The 18,025-nt window shown below is 34.6% G+C and overlaps 1 protein-coding gene and 1 pseudogene across 1 annotated transcript in view; one reads left to right on the top strand and one right to left on the bottom strand.

Annotated features, from left to right (window-relative positions):
• Window positions 1-18,025, bottom strand: part of PDE7B (phosphodiesterase 7B) — a 276,538-nt gene that overhangs the window by 226,011 nt on the left and 32,502 nt on the right. The gene's annotated exons all lie outside the window — the stretch shown is intronic.
• On the top strand, window positions 16,447-16,565 carry LOC118604062 (annotated as a pseudogene).

The following is an 18,025-nucleotide window of genomic DNA, read 5'->3' as shown; positions in this document are numbered from 1 at the left end:
AAAAAGTCAACTTAACTCATGGGCTGGTTTTTCAGATGCAAAAGATAATTATGTAAGGCCCTTATTATATAGTTCCTGGAACACATAAATCATTCAGTAAATGTTTGTCATTATAACTAATGTAAAGAGAATGAGATTTAGAGTCTTAAGATGTGTATTCAAGTGTAGGGTGACCAAGCAGCTCAGGTTTGCCGAGGACATTCCTTCTGGCATCGAAGGTCCTATGAGTTGGGAAACTCCAGTCCTGAGCAAATTGGATTATCAGTCCCCCAAGTTCTAGACCCACCTACAGTTAACTGTGATCTTGAGCAAGTTTCTTAAATTTAGGCTTTAATTCCTTACCTGTAAAATGGGAATGATAAGAATAGAGTTCTATGATGATAAAATAAAACAATGCCTGAGAAGAGATCTTTGCAAACTAAAAACTATTTTAAGCTATTAATTACTGTTATCAATAGTATGTTTGTCACTATTCTCCTAGAGACCCATGATTATTTGTTTCTTTCAGCTTTTGCTCATTTTATTTTTTCTTTTCCAGAATGCCCTTTTACTTTCCCTTCTAATCTCTGTCAATGATCTCTCCTGCCTATTCTCTGTTTTTTTTTTTCATTTATATTCTTTCTCTAACTCCTCAATTACATGTTAATAGAACATTTAGAAATACTAGATAGAGATCCTTCCAGTGATGTCCAACTCTTTTACAACAGCTCTTTGTTTATACCAAACACAATTTTAGATGCACAGAAACTTGAAAATGTTGAGTGTGTGTATGGTGGAAAGTGGGGCTATGCTGGGAACATATAAACACTTTTATATCATTCGCTTTATAAAATCTCTTCTGACTAGGAAACTCTATAGCTCTAGGGTCTCCTGACGTCTTTTCAAAAATAGTCCCAGGTGTGCTTTTGGCCCACAAATCCAAGGGGCCACTTGTACCGGTGCCATCCAATATAAATATTATACAAGTTATAAATGCAAACCACATATAAAATTTAAAAATTTCTAGTAGCTAACTATTTGCAGTAGTTCAAAATTTATCATTTCAACATATAATTGATATAAAATTATTTGTGAAATATTTTACTTTTTAAAAAATATCAACTTTTTATATATATATGACCTATGGTGGACAAGGCCATCCAATCAGCCACTGGAGAAAATTTACCACCCATACAAAATCAAGGCATAGGTTAGGTTTGCTTACATTTTTCCCTGAACAGCTGTGGGTATGGAGATTTAATGGACCACCTAGAATTTTCCTGCCACAGTTAATTACTCATAGGGACAGCTTATAACTTAATTAGTGCTCTCCAGCCTTCTTGCAAATAATGTTTAATGAGATGTTCACTGTAATTACTGAATCTTTTTTCATAGTCTACTGTTTTCACTTTTTCCTTTTATTCTAACATTTCAAATATTTATATATACAGGTAGAATTTTGTGTTGTCAACTATGTAATTATTATTATATGATTAAATAATAACCTGTTAGTTAATAACCTATTTTTTAACTCTTTCTTGGTCATGCTCTGACAGAATATAGACTAATGCTCTGATATATTTTAAGAGTATAGAGTCACTCAGAGAAATTATCTTCATATCATAAAATAATATCTTTGGCTGCGTGGAAGTCATGTAATTAAAGAAAGTTTAAAAATCCAGTTAGTAAGTATTCAGGTGTATCTATAGATGGTACCTATGTTTCTAAATTAGTGACTGTAATCTTGATTTATGGAGGAATAGAGCCTGTGGATGTCAACATTGCTCCAACATCATCTCAGCACAAGGTAATGGCAAATGAGAAGCTGGATCCATGACAGAAATTGTAGGGGGTCCTGCGGGGATTTTTGCTTCATACCCTTATTGGTGAATTCATCTTTAATTCCAGTTTAACCGTATGTTGGTAATTTCTATGCATCAAGCTCAGGCATCATTCCTCAATCTCAAACTCATATTTTTAATGGTCATATTGAACATCTCCACCTTCCCGCAGACATCTCAAAGGCAACAGACCAATCAGGGATGTGGGTTGCAAGCAACAGGAATGTGCTCTAGTTTACGTAAGCAGTCGAGGATGTTACTACAAGATAACCAGTAGCTTGTGCAATATCCAAGTGATGTGGTACTTAGTTTGGGATGTTCAGCCTAAAATCAATCTACATGTTCGCTGAGGACCCTAAGGCAGTAGGTGTTGACCTTGAGATGCTGCCCTTTGTACCCTTGTCCCCACCATCCCTGGGCTCTGTACCCCGCCCTATCACCAGGTCCCCGTTGCCCAGACACTTCGTCTTACATAGCAACTCCAGAAAGCAGTTTAAAATAACTATGTAAATAAAATAAAAAATAAATAATATACATTATTGTGAAATATACCCAAAGAAGCGTATATATTTATGCATAATTTAAAAAAATGAAACTAGAGCAGCCATGTACCCATCATTATGATGGCAAAGAGAACATCACAGTATTATACTTTTGAGATCTCTTTTGTTACTTTCCATAGTCATATCCTCTTTTATGCATCCAGAGAAAACACTCATTATGAAATTTATGGTATAATTCTCTTCCTTTTTTCCTCACCAGACCCATCTATAGGGATACATCCCAATATACAAATAATATGTTATCTCATGTTACCTGGTTTTAAATTTTATGCAAATGGGAACAAACCAGATACTTGTGCTTCCTTCTTTCAAACTTATATTTTCAAGTTTTTATAATGTTGATAGATGTAGTATTTTAATCATTTTTTACTGTGGTATTGTAGTCTAATGCTACAATGTATTCTTTCTGCTATCAATAGACATCTGAGTTGTTTTCAGGTTTTGTTTGTGTTTACTATTACTAATAATAGGCTTATGAATATTTTTACACATAGACGTGTAAAAGTTTCTCCAGGTAAATTTTATCTAGGGGAAAAATTGCTGGTGTGTGAAATAGATGATGACAATATTTTCTAAGGAAGTTGGACCAATTTACATTTCTATAAGCAGTTGATGGGCCTTCTTATTTCTCCACAATACTTGATATCATCTTATTTTTCAGTTTTTTGCCAATTTGGTAAGCATAAAATAATATCTTCTAGGAATTTTATTTTGCATGCCTTGGATTTCCAATGAGATCAAGCATCCTTTCAAACATTTATGAGACATTTTATATTTCCTTTGTTGTGACATCTCTTTTTCAGTCTTTTACCCTTTTTCCCCCTATGGAGGATTAATATTTTTCTCATATCTAGTCTTTCTATCTGAGAACATGACACATAAGTCTTTATGAAGGTAATAGTGAGAATCTTCCAAAAATCTTTATTCAATAATTTTGATAACTTTCCGTATAAAAGTCTTGCACATCTTTCGTAGGATTGTTAGGTGTTTTATATCCTTCTATGAAATTGTGAATGTAAATTAAATTAAAATTAAATTGTCTAACTTCTCTTTTCGGGTATAAAGAAATAAGTTGATTGTGTATATTTAACTTTTGGCCAGAATATTGTTAATGCTCTCTTATTAATTATAGTAATTCACAAGTTCCAGCCTGAGCATGGCAGAGTAGCTTGTACTGGGCAAACCTTCCTTCTGATAACAACTAGATAAAATATAAACAAACAGCTGACTGAAGGCATGGCTTAGCAATCAAAGCAAACAGAAAATGGAAGGAAGATGACCCTTGAAAGAAAGGTGAGCTCCATATTTCTTTGGGATACCAGGGAAGAGGGCTCCAGTGGAAAGGCACCCTTTTAGTGGCTTAAGAAAACAGGTCAGAGTTTAAGGTTGCAATACGATCTGGTTGATAGAGGAGAATTAAAGAAGAAAAGGCCATGCGGGAGGAATCTTCAAATCTCTGCAAAATTCCTCTTGAATTATTGACTGCCTCATAAACTGTGCATATATAGGGAGGGCCTCCAAGAATCTTACAGAAAGCAGCAGAAACCTGTGGGCAGAAGCTAAATTAGAACTGAGAAGAAATTTCGACAGAGGTTTCCTGGTGTGGGGAGACAGAGTTTGCAATTTGCTGAGTACTAGGCTATATCAGTTATTTTCCTCTTATGTTACTAAGTCATTCTAGAGCTTTCATGAGATGGGAAGGATAGGTGAGGTGAGTAATTAGCAATCAATCTAATGAGTTCATGGACGTTAAAAATGCGTTTGGGCTCAAGTGGAATCTCATTAACCACATTTCCAAAATGACATCCTGGGAAAAGCCTAGAGGATTTTTCAAAAGCCTCATTTAAATCTAAGTCAAAATAAGGAACGTAAGTATTCATGCAACTGAAAATATTTGTGTTATTCACTATGTGAGGACATTGTATAAGTTCATACCATTTATTTCAGTATATGCTTGCAGAGAAATCACACATAATCCAGACCTTCGACTCTCTTTTAAGTTAAAGAGTAAAATCCAACAAAAATAGCAAAATATGAAAGACATTCGTAACCTCTTCCTCTTATAAGGTTTTACGTATAATATGTATTCTTAGTAGATGATACCGAGAGGGCAGGAGCTGTAAGTTTTGGGGTGGGGTGGGGTGGTACAGCATGATGAATAATCAGAAAACTGAAACCCAAACTGGACAAGCGATGGTTAAATATCAAATGTCAGGACAAAAGCAGAGTTTGGGGGTTACCCATCTTTGTAAAGTTGTAGCCAATAGGTCTGTAAATATTCCAATAGGTAAAGATTTTGGTTACTGTTATGTAAAGAATTTTGAAAATTTTGATTAATATACCTTGATAAAAATTCTGGCTTTTATCTACCCATTCTATACAGGTTCTCCAAAATACTACTTGTTACAAGCTTTTTACTGTCCCATCCAGGACTTGTCCATAGACCCTTTATTTAAATGTCCTCTGAGTTTCCAGCAAAGGCTGGTTCTGCTGGGTTCCCTAACTCATGTCATTCCAGGCACACTTTCTAAACGGTCTACTTCCGACCAGCCTGACAGGGAGGGTTATACTTTCGCAACAACAGCAACCAATTGAGAAAAGAGGGTTGAAGAATTCTGGATGTATGGGATTCTTCTTTATGCTTTGAACAACGAAGAGGAGGAAAACTATAGAGCCACCAAAGTACCGAGAAGGAGTCTTGCCTTCTGTCCTTGTTCTACCACTCCTCGAACAATCCAGCAAAATGAAGCCTGCTAATGCCACTCCAAAAAGTGACCGGCATGCATTCCAGCTGCTCACTACACAATCAGTTCTTTCTGTCCCCAAAAAGGCCTGAGATTCATGCTGGCGTTTGCATAGTGCATTTAGCGTCATGATGGCCCACTCCCCACGCCCTTGCACCCACACAAAGAAAGAGGAACATGGTAAGACCGGTTGTGCTCGCTGATAGTTATAAAGACATCCAGGCCCCAGCTTTCCAAGCTGTTTGTTTGGCCATGTGCAGTCTCAACTTTGGTGACATTTTGCACATCTGCAATATTTTTATAAACAACAATAGTCAAAAAATAAACAAGAGAGGATTATGAATTTTCTGAAAGAGAAGGAGGCAATGTAATGTGTATAGTGAAAGGCAACGGTGCTGAATATTTTAAGTGTTCAAAACAGATTTTGGTTTTTTTCTTTTCTCACTTCCTTCCTGCTCAGTTTATTTATCAACTACTAAAAAAGAAGTATTCATTGCCCAAAGACTGTATATATACATAAGTACACATACTGTATAACACGTTAGAGAATTAAATCATTTGAAAAAATAGGATTATTTTACAGAAAAAGAAATTCAGGTGTATTCACATAATGGAACATATTACTTGAAGAAATATATGTTAATGGCACTTTGGTCAATTTTTCCTTTTAGTTTTTATACTTTAAATCAACTTTTTAAGTTTGTTAATACATTAACATTACAATGTGACAAGGACTGGCTACCTAATTTGCACATCCTAGTGTTAAAAAAGAAAAAAAAAGTTGCAAAGCCCTGTGTTTATTAAGGGGCTTCAAGGATTAAGGATTTCGCGATGATGACGACAGCATTAAATGAGCATGGGCCCTTCTGAGCATGGAGCCCTTTGCAACTATACAAGTTATATGCCCGTGAACCAAGTCACCCCAAATGTGACTTTCAGGAAGCGAAAAGTTCCGTAACCCAGATTTAAAAAGGGCAAATAAATTTTGCATTCACAGAAGATAAATTAACTCTGTGAGGTCAATGAACAGCAGTGAGTCGTGTTTTATGTTACTCGTGCAAGATAGATAGGAATGGCCAGTCTCCGATCTTTGGTATATACACAGATCTCTTCCCAGAAAGGACAGAGAAGTTTAAAAATGCATTAACGTTGTATTTATAGTGTGATTAAAAGTCATATTATATCCCTACACATGTCTAAGTTGTTTTACATTATAGTATTTGATGTAATATTATAATGCAGCTGATATTGTCTCATTAGAAGACCATGACATGGTTGGGAAGAAAGTTTATTGAGACCTTTTTGAATAAAGGTTGGTTAGAAGTATTATCTCTTATGGAATGTCCATTTAAACAGAAAGTATGGACTGAGGTGGCCTGTTGTCTATAAGTGTTTCTGGATTTTCAAGAACTTGTGGTGGCCTGGAAGGTGCTGAAATTTGTAAGAGCAAGTACATAAATAATGTGGACTATGTTTGGGAGAGGGATTCACCATGGGATCCACAATCTCAATATGTATAATCAAGCTGAGCCACCAACAAGCGAAGAGCTGTCACCAGGCTAATAGATTGTACTCTGGGGTCTTGAGAGCATTCGTTTTCATTTCCAGGTGGAGATATTTACTTATTCTGACTCACCACAAGATCAGGTGCTTGCTCCACTTTGCAATAATTTGGTCTTTGGCAAAGCAAATATCCTGGCCTTAAAAGACTTGAAAAAGTCCAGTTTAAACATACAATTTCTTGCCCATTCCCTGTGGTATTTAAATATAAATAAGACATTTGGTGTGATGTGAACAAATTCTGAAAGGAGGACAATTTAAATCCAAACTGCCTTATTTAACTGGTAATATTTTTGAAGAGAAGTGTTCTACTCAAATAAAGAAGGGCATAATAAAATAACTTTCAATTTATATTACATTTTCATTTTGAAAAACTTAAAGTACTTTCTTAAATATTTCTACTATATTTCTTTTTTACTATTTAGATAATTGTCCTTTTAGGACATCATATACAGGATACCAATTTTCATTTCTGCACATACTCATGAAAAACTCTGCATCTTTATTTAAAAATTTTGTACTAATTCCCCTAAAAATACCAGAGTTTATACATAAAACATAAAACTAAATTTAATATTTTGATGCTACGTTATGTCAAATATGCATTATTAGTCAAAATTATGTTCCAATTTGTCCATGAACCTCTTTGGACCTAGACTTGAATGCCATTTTCCCAACACTGTTTGGGCTATGCAGACTACAGCGTAGTAATAATAAGAGAAGTTCTCAAATCTAGAAATTCCCTTTGGTCATAATTAGCTAGAAAAACTTTAAGAGCGTCTCCAGAATTTGGGGCACATCTGCATGCTCTATGTGTTAGTCAAGACACTAAACTGTATTTCATTTATGCGTGTTCATAGAGGCAGGATAAACCTATGTTCTAGTAAAGAAAATGCAGGTGGTGGAGACATACGAACTTGGATTAGAATTCAAGCCCTTACCAGCTGTGTGATATTTGGTGAGTGACAGCCTCCCTAAAACTTAGTTTCTTTGTCAGTAAAATGTCATCAGTATAGCTTTGCTCATAAAGTTTTTGCAAAGATTAAATAGATGTGAGTTGTTAAGTACAGTGTCTGGTCCAGTGTGTAGATACAAAAGAAATTTGAATTCTTTCCTATCTATTCACTTTGTTCCTATGTCATTAAATCCACATTACCTATTACTGACTACACAAAGAACCTAGAATAGTTAGGTACCATTAGACGGTGCTGAATGGAAAAATAAATTATTGTGTGGATAGCCATAGCAGTTAGATTCTGAAGGCAGATCTCCTGGTTTGGTATCCAGATACCACTTGCTTAGCTGTGCGACTTTGGGCAAGTTACCTAACTTCTCTGATCCTTTTTCCTAATCAGTAAAACCAGGAGAATAACAATACTAACCTTATAGGCTCACTGTGAGGATTGAGCCAGGCTATGTCTATCACATATTAAGAGCTACATGCCTATTAACCGGTGTTCTTCTTTAGTCATATTTATATAAGATAGAGTACAATTAACAGATTGATTTGACTTTTATCATGTAAAGCTGAGTTGAGGACAAAATACAAATCATATTTTCACATCTGGAGAGTACTTTAAAATATTTCCGAGAGTTAAGCCTTAACTCCAAAATATACAACATCAATAACAAGATTTGAGATCAAATCTAGGAACAGGTAAGAATAATTAGGTATGTTTTTTCAGTTTTCCATCTGATGATCATTTATCAACCATCTCTGCTGAAATCAGGAGAAGGCCACGGCAAGAGAAATATTGTTTAGAGAGTGGTCTAGAATTTTAAAAATTTTGTGTTTCACACAACTGTCCTATTTTTCTTGGTGTGTAAAGAGGAGATCTTGCTTTATTTTCCACATTATGTCTATTGCTGACTCAGGGCATAAAGAAGAACAAATTGTGTAATTTGAGTTGGGAGAAATCATTTTTGCAGTTGTTCTTTAAAAAAAGAAGAAGAAAAAAACCCTCACATAATGAGCCAAAACTTGCCTAGAGATCTGTGTGCTCTGCTCCCATTGACGTCACTTGGAAGTTGTGTGGGCAGAAATTGGCTGAGTTCCTCAAGCATGTCTTTTGAAAACTGAACATGTTGAAAAAAACGCACCCTTTAAATATCAAACTACAGTAGGGAGAGGAGCATTATAAGCAATTTTCCTGTTTACATCTAAACAAACAGCCTTGTAGGGCTCTGAGAGCCACGTTTGCAGAATAAACCTTCTTAGTGTCTAGTAAGAGGAACAGTGTCCTATCTGAAAAGTGTCCTATCTGAAAAGGAACTGCAGATGTTACAGCTGAAGTGTCTTTAGAGATGGTTTTGTTCAATTCCTCCATTTTTTAGATATGGAAATTGAAACTCAGAGAGATTCAAAAACATTTCAAAGTCAGACAGGATTCAAGACGGGATTAGAATCCAGACATTATGCTTTCTAGTTCTTTATTCATTTCGTGACAATTGGATATGTAATAATCAATGTTTCTCTATACTTATCTCTCATTATATAAATCTCAAGCACTTAAGTGACTGTCCTTGAAAATTTGGGGCTTTGTGCACTGCAGAATTTTACAACAGCTGAAATAAAATAAACTGAGTATAGTCTGTTAGAATTTAATAGATTATGGAGAAAATTGGAGGTTCATACAATGCTGCTGGGTACAGCTCTTCCCTGGGTACTCTGCCGAGTATCAATTTGTAGCTTGTGCTACCACCTGGGACCTTCTCAGTTCCATATACCCTATTTATCTTGGAGAGGTGACCTTTTGAGGACAGGAAGAAGAGAGTAGCTTCAACTTTACCTTAGCTCCTCACACCATTCAGTTTTATTCTTCCAAAGATATGGTCTCTACTCATTCATACATTTATTGAAAAATATTTTTTGAACATCTACTATGAGCCAAACTGTAAATTTTCAGTTATTTAAAACATTTGCAAATTCAAACTTTAAAAAATCACTTAATTAAAATATATAATTACTATTTTTCCCACCCAGTAAAAGGTCTTATATAAACCACAGTTAACTTTAGTAATCGTTTATCTCACATACATAAGAGAATATGTAAATTTATTTTGCATCTGAGTATGGATGGTTACCTATTAGTTAGCTATCCTTATAAATTTAAGCCCATAGAAGAAGCTCTGTATGAATAAAGTTTTCCAATTTATGCTTTGCCTGATTCTGCTACTTTCTAAAGAGACACATTCTTCGTTGGAAGTGTGTCATCTCCTCTATAGCCGTCTGGTTTGAAGCCCCTAGCAGTGTTTGCTACTTTCGTTTCTTTGATAAATATCTGTGGTTGTCAAATTCTTATCCTGTAGGTGAAGGTCCAAGGTCTTATTTTCCCCAGTCTAGCCATTGGTGCTGTATGGACCCAAGAATCAAAAACTTTGGGAAAAAGTCTTTTATAAGGACCAAGGGCATTCAGATTCATGGTGTCAAAGAACTAGATAGTAAGAATAGAAGATACTACTGCATCAATCTAATATAAATTCTCCAGATGACTGCTACCTTGATACTGGAAATGGTAGTAAGAGAATCTGCCACAATCATTAACGCTGAAATTACTGTGAGAAGGCCCAAGGTCAATCAAATATCTTATCCAACTGGAAATATTGAGTATGGAAGGTTATTTTATATATGAGGATTATGAAAAATAATTATAGAATAATGAAATTATCTTAAAGATACATAAAAATAATTATTGTTATAGCTAAAAGAAAATATTTAAGAATTTGGTCCCTAACAGAGGTAGCAAGTAGACACGCCTTCCAGGAAATAGGAGTAGAAAATATGAGAAGACAGAAAAGGTGAAAAAAAATCAAGATGAAAACTGAAGACAACAATCTTTAAATTAAAAATAACTGGGTGAAATAGGGTAGAATTGAAAGGACACTGTAAGTACAACAGTATATCTGAATTCTCATTGGAAAGAATAAAGATCAGAATTAACACTGTAGAAAACTGAATCAGATACAGGAAAATCATAGGAGACGCTTTTAGAATGTAGCCAAAACAAACAAACGAACAAACCAAAGATAGTTGGGAACAGAGTTGCAAATTTAATAGATATGGAGGATAATATACTAAACATCCAACCTAAATTTTACTAATGTCTCTAAAGAAGAAATAAAAAGGAACAATGATGAAGACATAGCTAAAGAAACATTTTTGTGCTAAAAAGATTCATATACTCAGTTTGAGCCTGATTGCTATGCTCTAAAAAATTAAATTTCAAAAATAACAAAGAGAAGTATTTATGCTAACACACTGACAGAGGTTTTCCCTTATTAAAGATAAAGAAAACATTTTTATAAAATCCAGGATATGATGGAAAAGTTAGCTACAAAGAAACAATCTGAGATTAACTTTAGACAGCTTGTGGACAACATTAAATTCACAAAGTCAAATAAGGAAACAGCTAGAATTGAAGGTTTAAAAGGGTGTTAACAAAGAATCATACGCAACATTAAATTCCAGAAGTCATGTGAGGAAATAACCAGAGTTTTGAAAAGAAAAGGATGTTAACGAAGAATTAGAGATCCAGAGAAACGTCATCCACAGACATATGTGAAAACAACGCAAGGACTTGGTCCTACGTGCAATGGTTTCAAAAATGTACTATCTATGGATGTTTCTTTAAAACTTTGCAAAAAGCCTCTATTTAAAAGGACAGAGGAAAGATTCAGATGTTACTATAAATAAAATTAAAAGTTCGAAAATGAATACAGTAGATATATTCTTGCTCAGAAGACTATTCTTATTTCATAAATAAGAATGATTATTTATAATGTGGAAAGAGCTTTTATAAATCAATACAAAAATATAAATACCCCAATGGAAAATGGGCAAGAGTTATAAATAAAAAACATGGACAAAAAGACACACACATTCTAATAAGCCATTTTAAAATATGTTTACTCATACAAGTGTACCAAAGCAAAACTAATAACAGCAGACTTTAAATATCAGTTTTTAACATATTCGGTTGCAAGGTAGATTTCAATTGCAAAGCAGATTATACACACACTCACATATACATCATGTTGGCAAAGGTACAGAGAAAATGACATTCTTATTTACTACTGGTGAGCTGTAAATTGCAGAAGTCTTCTGGTGTAATTTGACAATATGTATTAAAAATTTTGAAAATGTTAATAACATTTGTCGCAAGAGTTTTAGTTGTAGAATTTTTTCCCTAGGAAATAATGATTTACTCCCAATATATTTATGATAGTATTAATCTTGGCTCTTTATAATGAAAACACCTAAATGTCCAATAATACAATATTAATTAATAAATTTTGAACACAAAATTCTGGCCATGACAAATGATATTTTATAGAACTTTTTAATCAAGATAAATGTCTAAGGTCTCTTTTTCTCTTAAAGAAAAACCCTCTGATTTCAATTTGTGAAAAAATTGTTCTCTCACTCATCAAAATGGCCAAATTGGTCTATGTTTTATGGATGGTAAAATTGTGAGAGATATTAATTATATGCTATGTGCAGAGTGATTTCTAAGTATTTTACAGTAATATATATAATGTATTTTTTTAAGATTAGGAAAATAGCATTTTAAATAAAATACTTTGTCATTGGAGGCTGTGATTAGAGATCACTATTATCTTATATTTTGTAAATTCATTTGTTTTAAAAATTTTTCAGTTACTTTTATAAGCAGAAAAATAAAGTTTGTTTTTTTTCCCAAAGAGTTCAGTTAACAGACCAAAAACGTGTTTATTAATTCATCAAATAATTACTAAAGTATACAATAAATTTCTCCTGGAGTTTCTATGATATTTATTGACAAACAATAAAAACTGTGATCTGCAACCAATGTGAGTTGCTCGTCCAGGACATATGGCTTTTTTCTTCCTTGCAAATAGAGTGCCCGTTTTGATCTGGGTAGCAATGCAACCTCTCGCAGTAGGACATATGATTTTAAAACTCTCTTTTACCTAGAAGTGACCGTTTGACAAAGTTCTGATCAATAAAATATAAGAAAGAGTCTGTAAAGGCTTTCATTTTCTTTGATATAAGAAACAGACACGGTGTGTTAAGTCTCCCTCCCTTTTTTATGCCTTAACCTTGGATGTGGTGTCTGGAACAACAGCAGAAATCCTGCAACATCATAGGTGATGAGCCTGAGGAAAAGACCAAGAGTCTCGCAGAGATGCTGGTCCTGACACAATTCAGCTATTGAATCAAGGCTGGCAGCCACTTCAGACCTCCGTGAGAAGAATAAACTCTCTATGTTTAAACCACTGTGAGCCAGGTTTTCTATTGTTTATAGGGAAATGAATACTGATAAGCCAGTCCTGAAGGGTTTCTGATTTTGTTTTAGTTGCCAGGAAGCATTGCTAAATTAAGTGCCCAAATTGAAGTAAGTAGTGCACTTCAAGTGTCACTTCTCTCTTCCCTTTTTGTTGTCACAGTTCAATATTTATTCTTAATTGCCTAGCTTTCTGTTGTTTAATTTTGTTAGAATCTTACATCCTTTAGCAAGTTGGCGAGATCCATGCACTAAGTAAATGTTCAGTTTTTCATTTGCCACTTGTCCCCCTCACGGCTCTTCTCTTCTGAAGAGTTCACCTTCATGCATCTATCTGACGCTGACATGAAAATAAGGTCATTCATTCTGTTGTCTTTAGCAGGCCAAGGGTTTTGAAAGAGAACAATAATAAAAGTAGAAGGTACTGTCCCTACTTTTATAAACCATAAAATCGAATTGAGAATATTAGAACACATTTCTCTCTCTCTCTCTCTCTCTCTCTCTCTCTCTTGCTCCCTCCCTTCCTCCCCACACACATACACGCATATGCGTGCCTCAAAGGGAAAGCAGTTCTACAGTTTCAATTAAGTTTCCTTCAATAAGCACTTTTTCTGCCTGTGCCATGCATTGTGCTGGGAGATGTAAAGGTGAGAAATACACTTTTATTTCGTGAGGCTTACTGCATAGACGGGAACACACCTAGAACAATTATTGTGAAAGAATACTATTGCAACTGCGTGAGGGGGATGGGCTTAGGCTGCTGTGTATGTGAGGGGGCTACCACAGAGTCCTTCTTGAAGGAACCCATATCTAGAAAGCTGAGGGGTGCTAAGCCGAATGGGAGAACAGTAATCCAAGCAGAGGAATGAGCATGAATGTACTCTAATGAGGAAGGGTGGTGAACATTACTAGAATTTATCTATTTATTGCTGTAGTATTAAATGGAAGGCGGGAAGGGCCAGAGCGGGAGCTGGAATACAGGCAGCAGCAGAATCGTGGGGGTTTAGGAAGTGTTCAATGGTATTAGCTCTGGTGCAATGAGCATAGACTTAGTTCGTTTTGATTCTCAGCTATATAACCATTTTGTCACTCTTAGGCAAATTCGTACATCTCTCTGTGTCTCTTTTCCTTCGTTTGTAAAATGAGGAAGCAATATGTACTTTATAGTAGCAACAGTCATAGTAGATATGTTGCAAGGACTATTGTAGTTACATGTAAAGCATCTAACACATTACTAGGTGTATAGTAGGCATCCAATACATGGTAGCAATGATTATAACTGAAGATGTTAAAGCAAAAGATTGACTTAGTCAGATAAGAACCAGTGCACAATAAGAGGATAAGGCTGTACTGTGAGTGCTAAAGTTTAAAGGGCTAAAAATGTGTTTAGAATGGTATTGGTTGGGTCAATCCCAGGGAACAGTGGCTTAGAGTAGTTATCTTGGGCCCCCAGGGAGGTTTTTCTAGCAGTGACCAGGGGAAGTGGGTCCACCTATTCCTGTATAAACATGCTCATGTGAACCAAGACTCATATATGTTAGCTCTGCTCCAGCTCTAATCTAGTTGGCTACTTGTGTTCGTCACCCAATCGTGAATCATTGCAAAGAGAATGAGCCATCCTTACCACTTTCTCACGTATTTATCTCTTGGTACATTCTAGGCCTGAGCTCCCTAGAAATTGTCCTCTATTTGTTCAACAGTTAAACTTGCAAGTAGTTCTGTAAGTTTTGAAGCTAGTCACATAGAATTGTATTCGATGCAGAGAAAGATGTGTGGAAAGAGTGAGACATTCTCAAGTTGTCTATTTCGCAGGAAACAAGAAGGAGCACTTGGGGCAAACTCAGGAGACCATGGGGTAAGGGAAGAAAGGTGATGAAACAAGTGTTAGTTGAAGGGAGTATTTGAAGTGGAAGTACAAAACACAAGACTATGTTTTCTCTGCCAAAATACCCCTTGTATTCTTTTTACTAACTACCTATTTTCCTTGGCCCCTCCAAGTACACTAAAGCTAACAGCTTAGCAAGCCTCCCCAGTATGCAACAGAAGACATTATTTAAAAGTAGAATGCTCTGCCTGGTCCTAATGCTTTAAGTTTTTTCATAATGCCTTATTTTCATTCTCAGTTACAATGAGTGTACTTTTTAGCCAATATTCCCAAACTCTCCTTGCCCATAATAGCCCTGGAGGAGCCTACAACCACACTGAATTCTGATCTATGTTAAAACTCTTACAGGCAGACCAGCATTGAACTTAAAGTACATTGAATAAAGAGCTTTCTGGGTCAAGAATGGCCGTACTAGTGTAACTGCATTACCCATGGGTCCAGCAATGTTGGCAGCTATTCGAGAAAGGACATAGGATACCAGGTCTCTTTCTAGTCTACAACCAGATCTTCCTCTCCCTGTTCCGGATTATCATGTGTCTCACATTTGGCAGTGGCTTCATCTTGTGCGTTAAAAGTAAATGTGATTTTATTTTCCAGGGGTTGATTAAACAGCATTAACTTTAGACATGAAATTCTTAGCTTTTACTGCTTGTTATTATTATTAATGGATTTCTACTCATTTATTGTTGTTTTTTTTTTTTTTTCTGGATGACGTAAAATTTTTCCTGCATGTGCGCCTTCTAAAAGCTGAGGGGCAAACTTTATGTTATTGTCAATTAAGAGCCTAAATCTCAAAAAAAAAAAAAAAACCCACAAAGTTTATCTGATGCCTTTACTTTGATATCATCATATGATCATCTTTATTGAACAAAGAGGATTTGTCTGCTTTATCTGATTTGACTGCCTACACAATTTTAATGAGTATTCATTAATAAAATTTTATTTTGTAATCCTATCTCAAATAGGCATTAAATCAAATTATCTAATATTTAAAGATGAACTACAATTCTTTTTCTGAGAAATTTTTTTTTAAAAAAAAAACCTCTAAAATCTACTTTTAGTTTTGCCAGCTAGATTGAAATCTTATTTCACAGAGTAGAAATTATGTTTGAACCCACCTGGGTAAACATGTTCCCATATTTAGTGAGATCCATCTTATAGTAGTATGTCCAAATGTTTTATTTTTAATTTAAATGACAAGTTCTGTACATTTCAACATAGGTGGGTGGAAAGTTAAGTTTGTCAAACAAGCCCTTTCGACAGGTTAACTCTGCAGGGCTCATTGGAATCTTACAATTGGGTCAGAGATAATACGAAAGGCTTTTGTCCTTGGGGTCTTCATTTGTCTCATGTTCCTCACTTAAAAGTAGAACTTTCTTGTTTCCTTAAGGTTCTTACCTCATATACCATCTTTTAAGGGAAATAGGAACAGGTTATAAATTCTTGTTATCGCGGCCTTGCTGAGAACTTAAAGTGTTTCACTGGTTTTTCAACTCCTTAGAATTCTCCATATTTAAACTTATGTGAAGTCAGGAGTTAAGGTATTTTTCACCTGAATATATATACATTTAAATTCACTCTATAGTTCATAACATTTAAAATGATAGTATAGTCTATGGCCATGCTACCCTGAACAAGCCCGATTCCATCCGATCTTGGGAGCTAAGTAGGGTTGGGCCTGGTTAGGACTTGGATGGGAGACCACCTAGGAAGGCCAGGTGCTGTATGCATAAAAAAAATTAAAGAAAATAAGGGATTGTAAGCTGACAGGGTCCTTGCAACCTGTTAGGTCAACCAAAGATTGTCTTGCCTAAAATAAATAAATAAATAAATAAATAAATAAATAAATAAATAAATAAATAAATAGATAAAAAAATAATAATGTAAATTAATGATGTAGATTAAAAGAAAAAGAACATAAAATGCAATATTTAAAATAGAATTATATGATAAACTATTAGCTAGCTTAAAATATGTAACAAATAACTTCTCAAAACTCTATGGTATAGAGATAATATTTTGACTTATAAACATTTTAAAATACCAAGGTGAACTTGGTAATAAAACTTTTTGTGATTGATTTTTTTACTAATATTTTAGTATTTTCCATAATTGGTATTATTTTACCAGCCACTTTGATTAATTTTTGGCAGTAAGCGTGATATAAATTATACATTAATATATAAATAGATCGGGTTTTTAACTAGAATAAATGACTTTCATGACAACTTAAAAGATCTACTTTAAATCAGCTTATTACATTTATTTTAAAAAGAATTTGAAGTTAAATGTTCTCTTTCTATTTCAGTGACAGTGATGTAATTTTGGGGGGGGATTAAGAAGATATTGTCATTATTAATTTCTAGATAACCGATTAGCAATTTAGAGAGTCTATAATTGTGTACCAGCTATGCGCTTGTCATAGCAGGAGACATGGGATGAGTACAAAGGACACTCATCCTTACAGGTTTTTACAATTTGGTAGATTGTCTAAAGAAGACAGAACATGGTAAGTGCATAAGTGAGCTAGCTACACGATCAATTTATATGGGTCCAAAGAGGGGCAAGATCATAGGTAGAGGGGGAATAAGAAAGACTTTATGGAACATAAGTTCAATAGTGATGGAAACAAAGCACACATTCCACTTATAAATATACTGCACCTAAAGCACAGGCAGGTTTAATAAAGATTTTGAGAAATACACAGCTTATTATAATTCATACAAAGGTGGTTAGCTGAACATTTCAAATTATACCTTCTATAGATGAGCTTGGATGATGGCCTATAATAACAACTCACATTTGATGTCAATCGATTTTATCATTGCTGATTATTTTCAATTATCAGTGAATGATATTCAAATAACATGGAAGAGGTTAGATATTATATACTCTTACCTGATACTATGTCAGTATTGACTGCAATAATTATTTAAAGGTTAGAACTGCTTTTATTTCCTATCATGTACTTTACTAGAACATATAAGAAGAATGTCTTCATAATAGAACTGGGATTACAGGACCTTAGAAGTCAGCCATATGGGTCAAATAGCTTTTTGATGCATCAGTTATAAAAATAAAGGTTTATGCTAGTCCTGTGAGGCATGATCTATCAATAATGCCATTTGGGATGGTACCTAAACCATAGTATCAACTGTATATGCTTGTTTTGTTACTTCAGATTAGTTAT

The sequence above is a fragment of the Rousettus aegyptiacus genome, unplaced genomic scaffold, assembly GCF_014176215.1.
Source record: "Rousettus aegyptiacus isolate mRouAeg1 unplaced genomic scaffold, mRouAeg1.p scaffold_m13_p_1, whole genome shotgun sequence".
NCBI classification, from domain to species: Eukaryota; Metazoa; Chordata; class Mammalia; order Chiroptera; family Pteropodidae; genus Rousettus; species Rousettus aegyptiacus.
The sequence above is the reverse complement of the archived record's forward strand: the minus strand, read 5'-3'. Positions and strand labels throughout refer to the sequence as shown.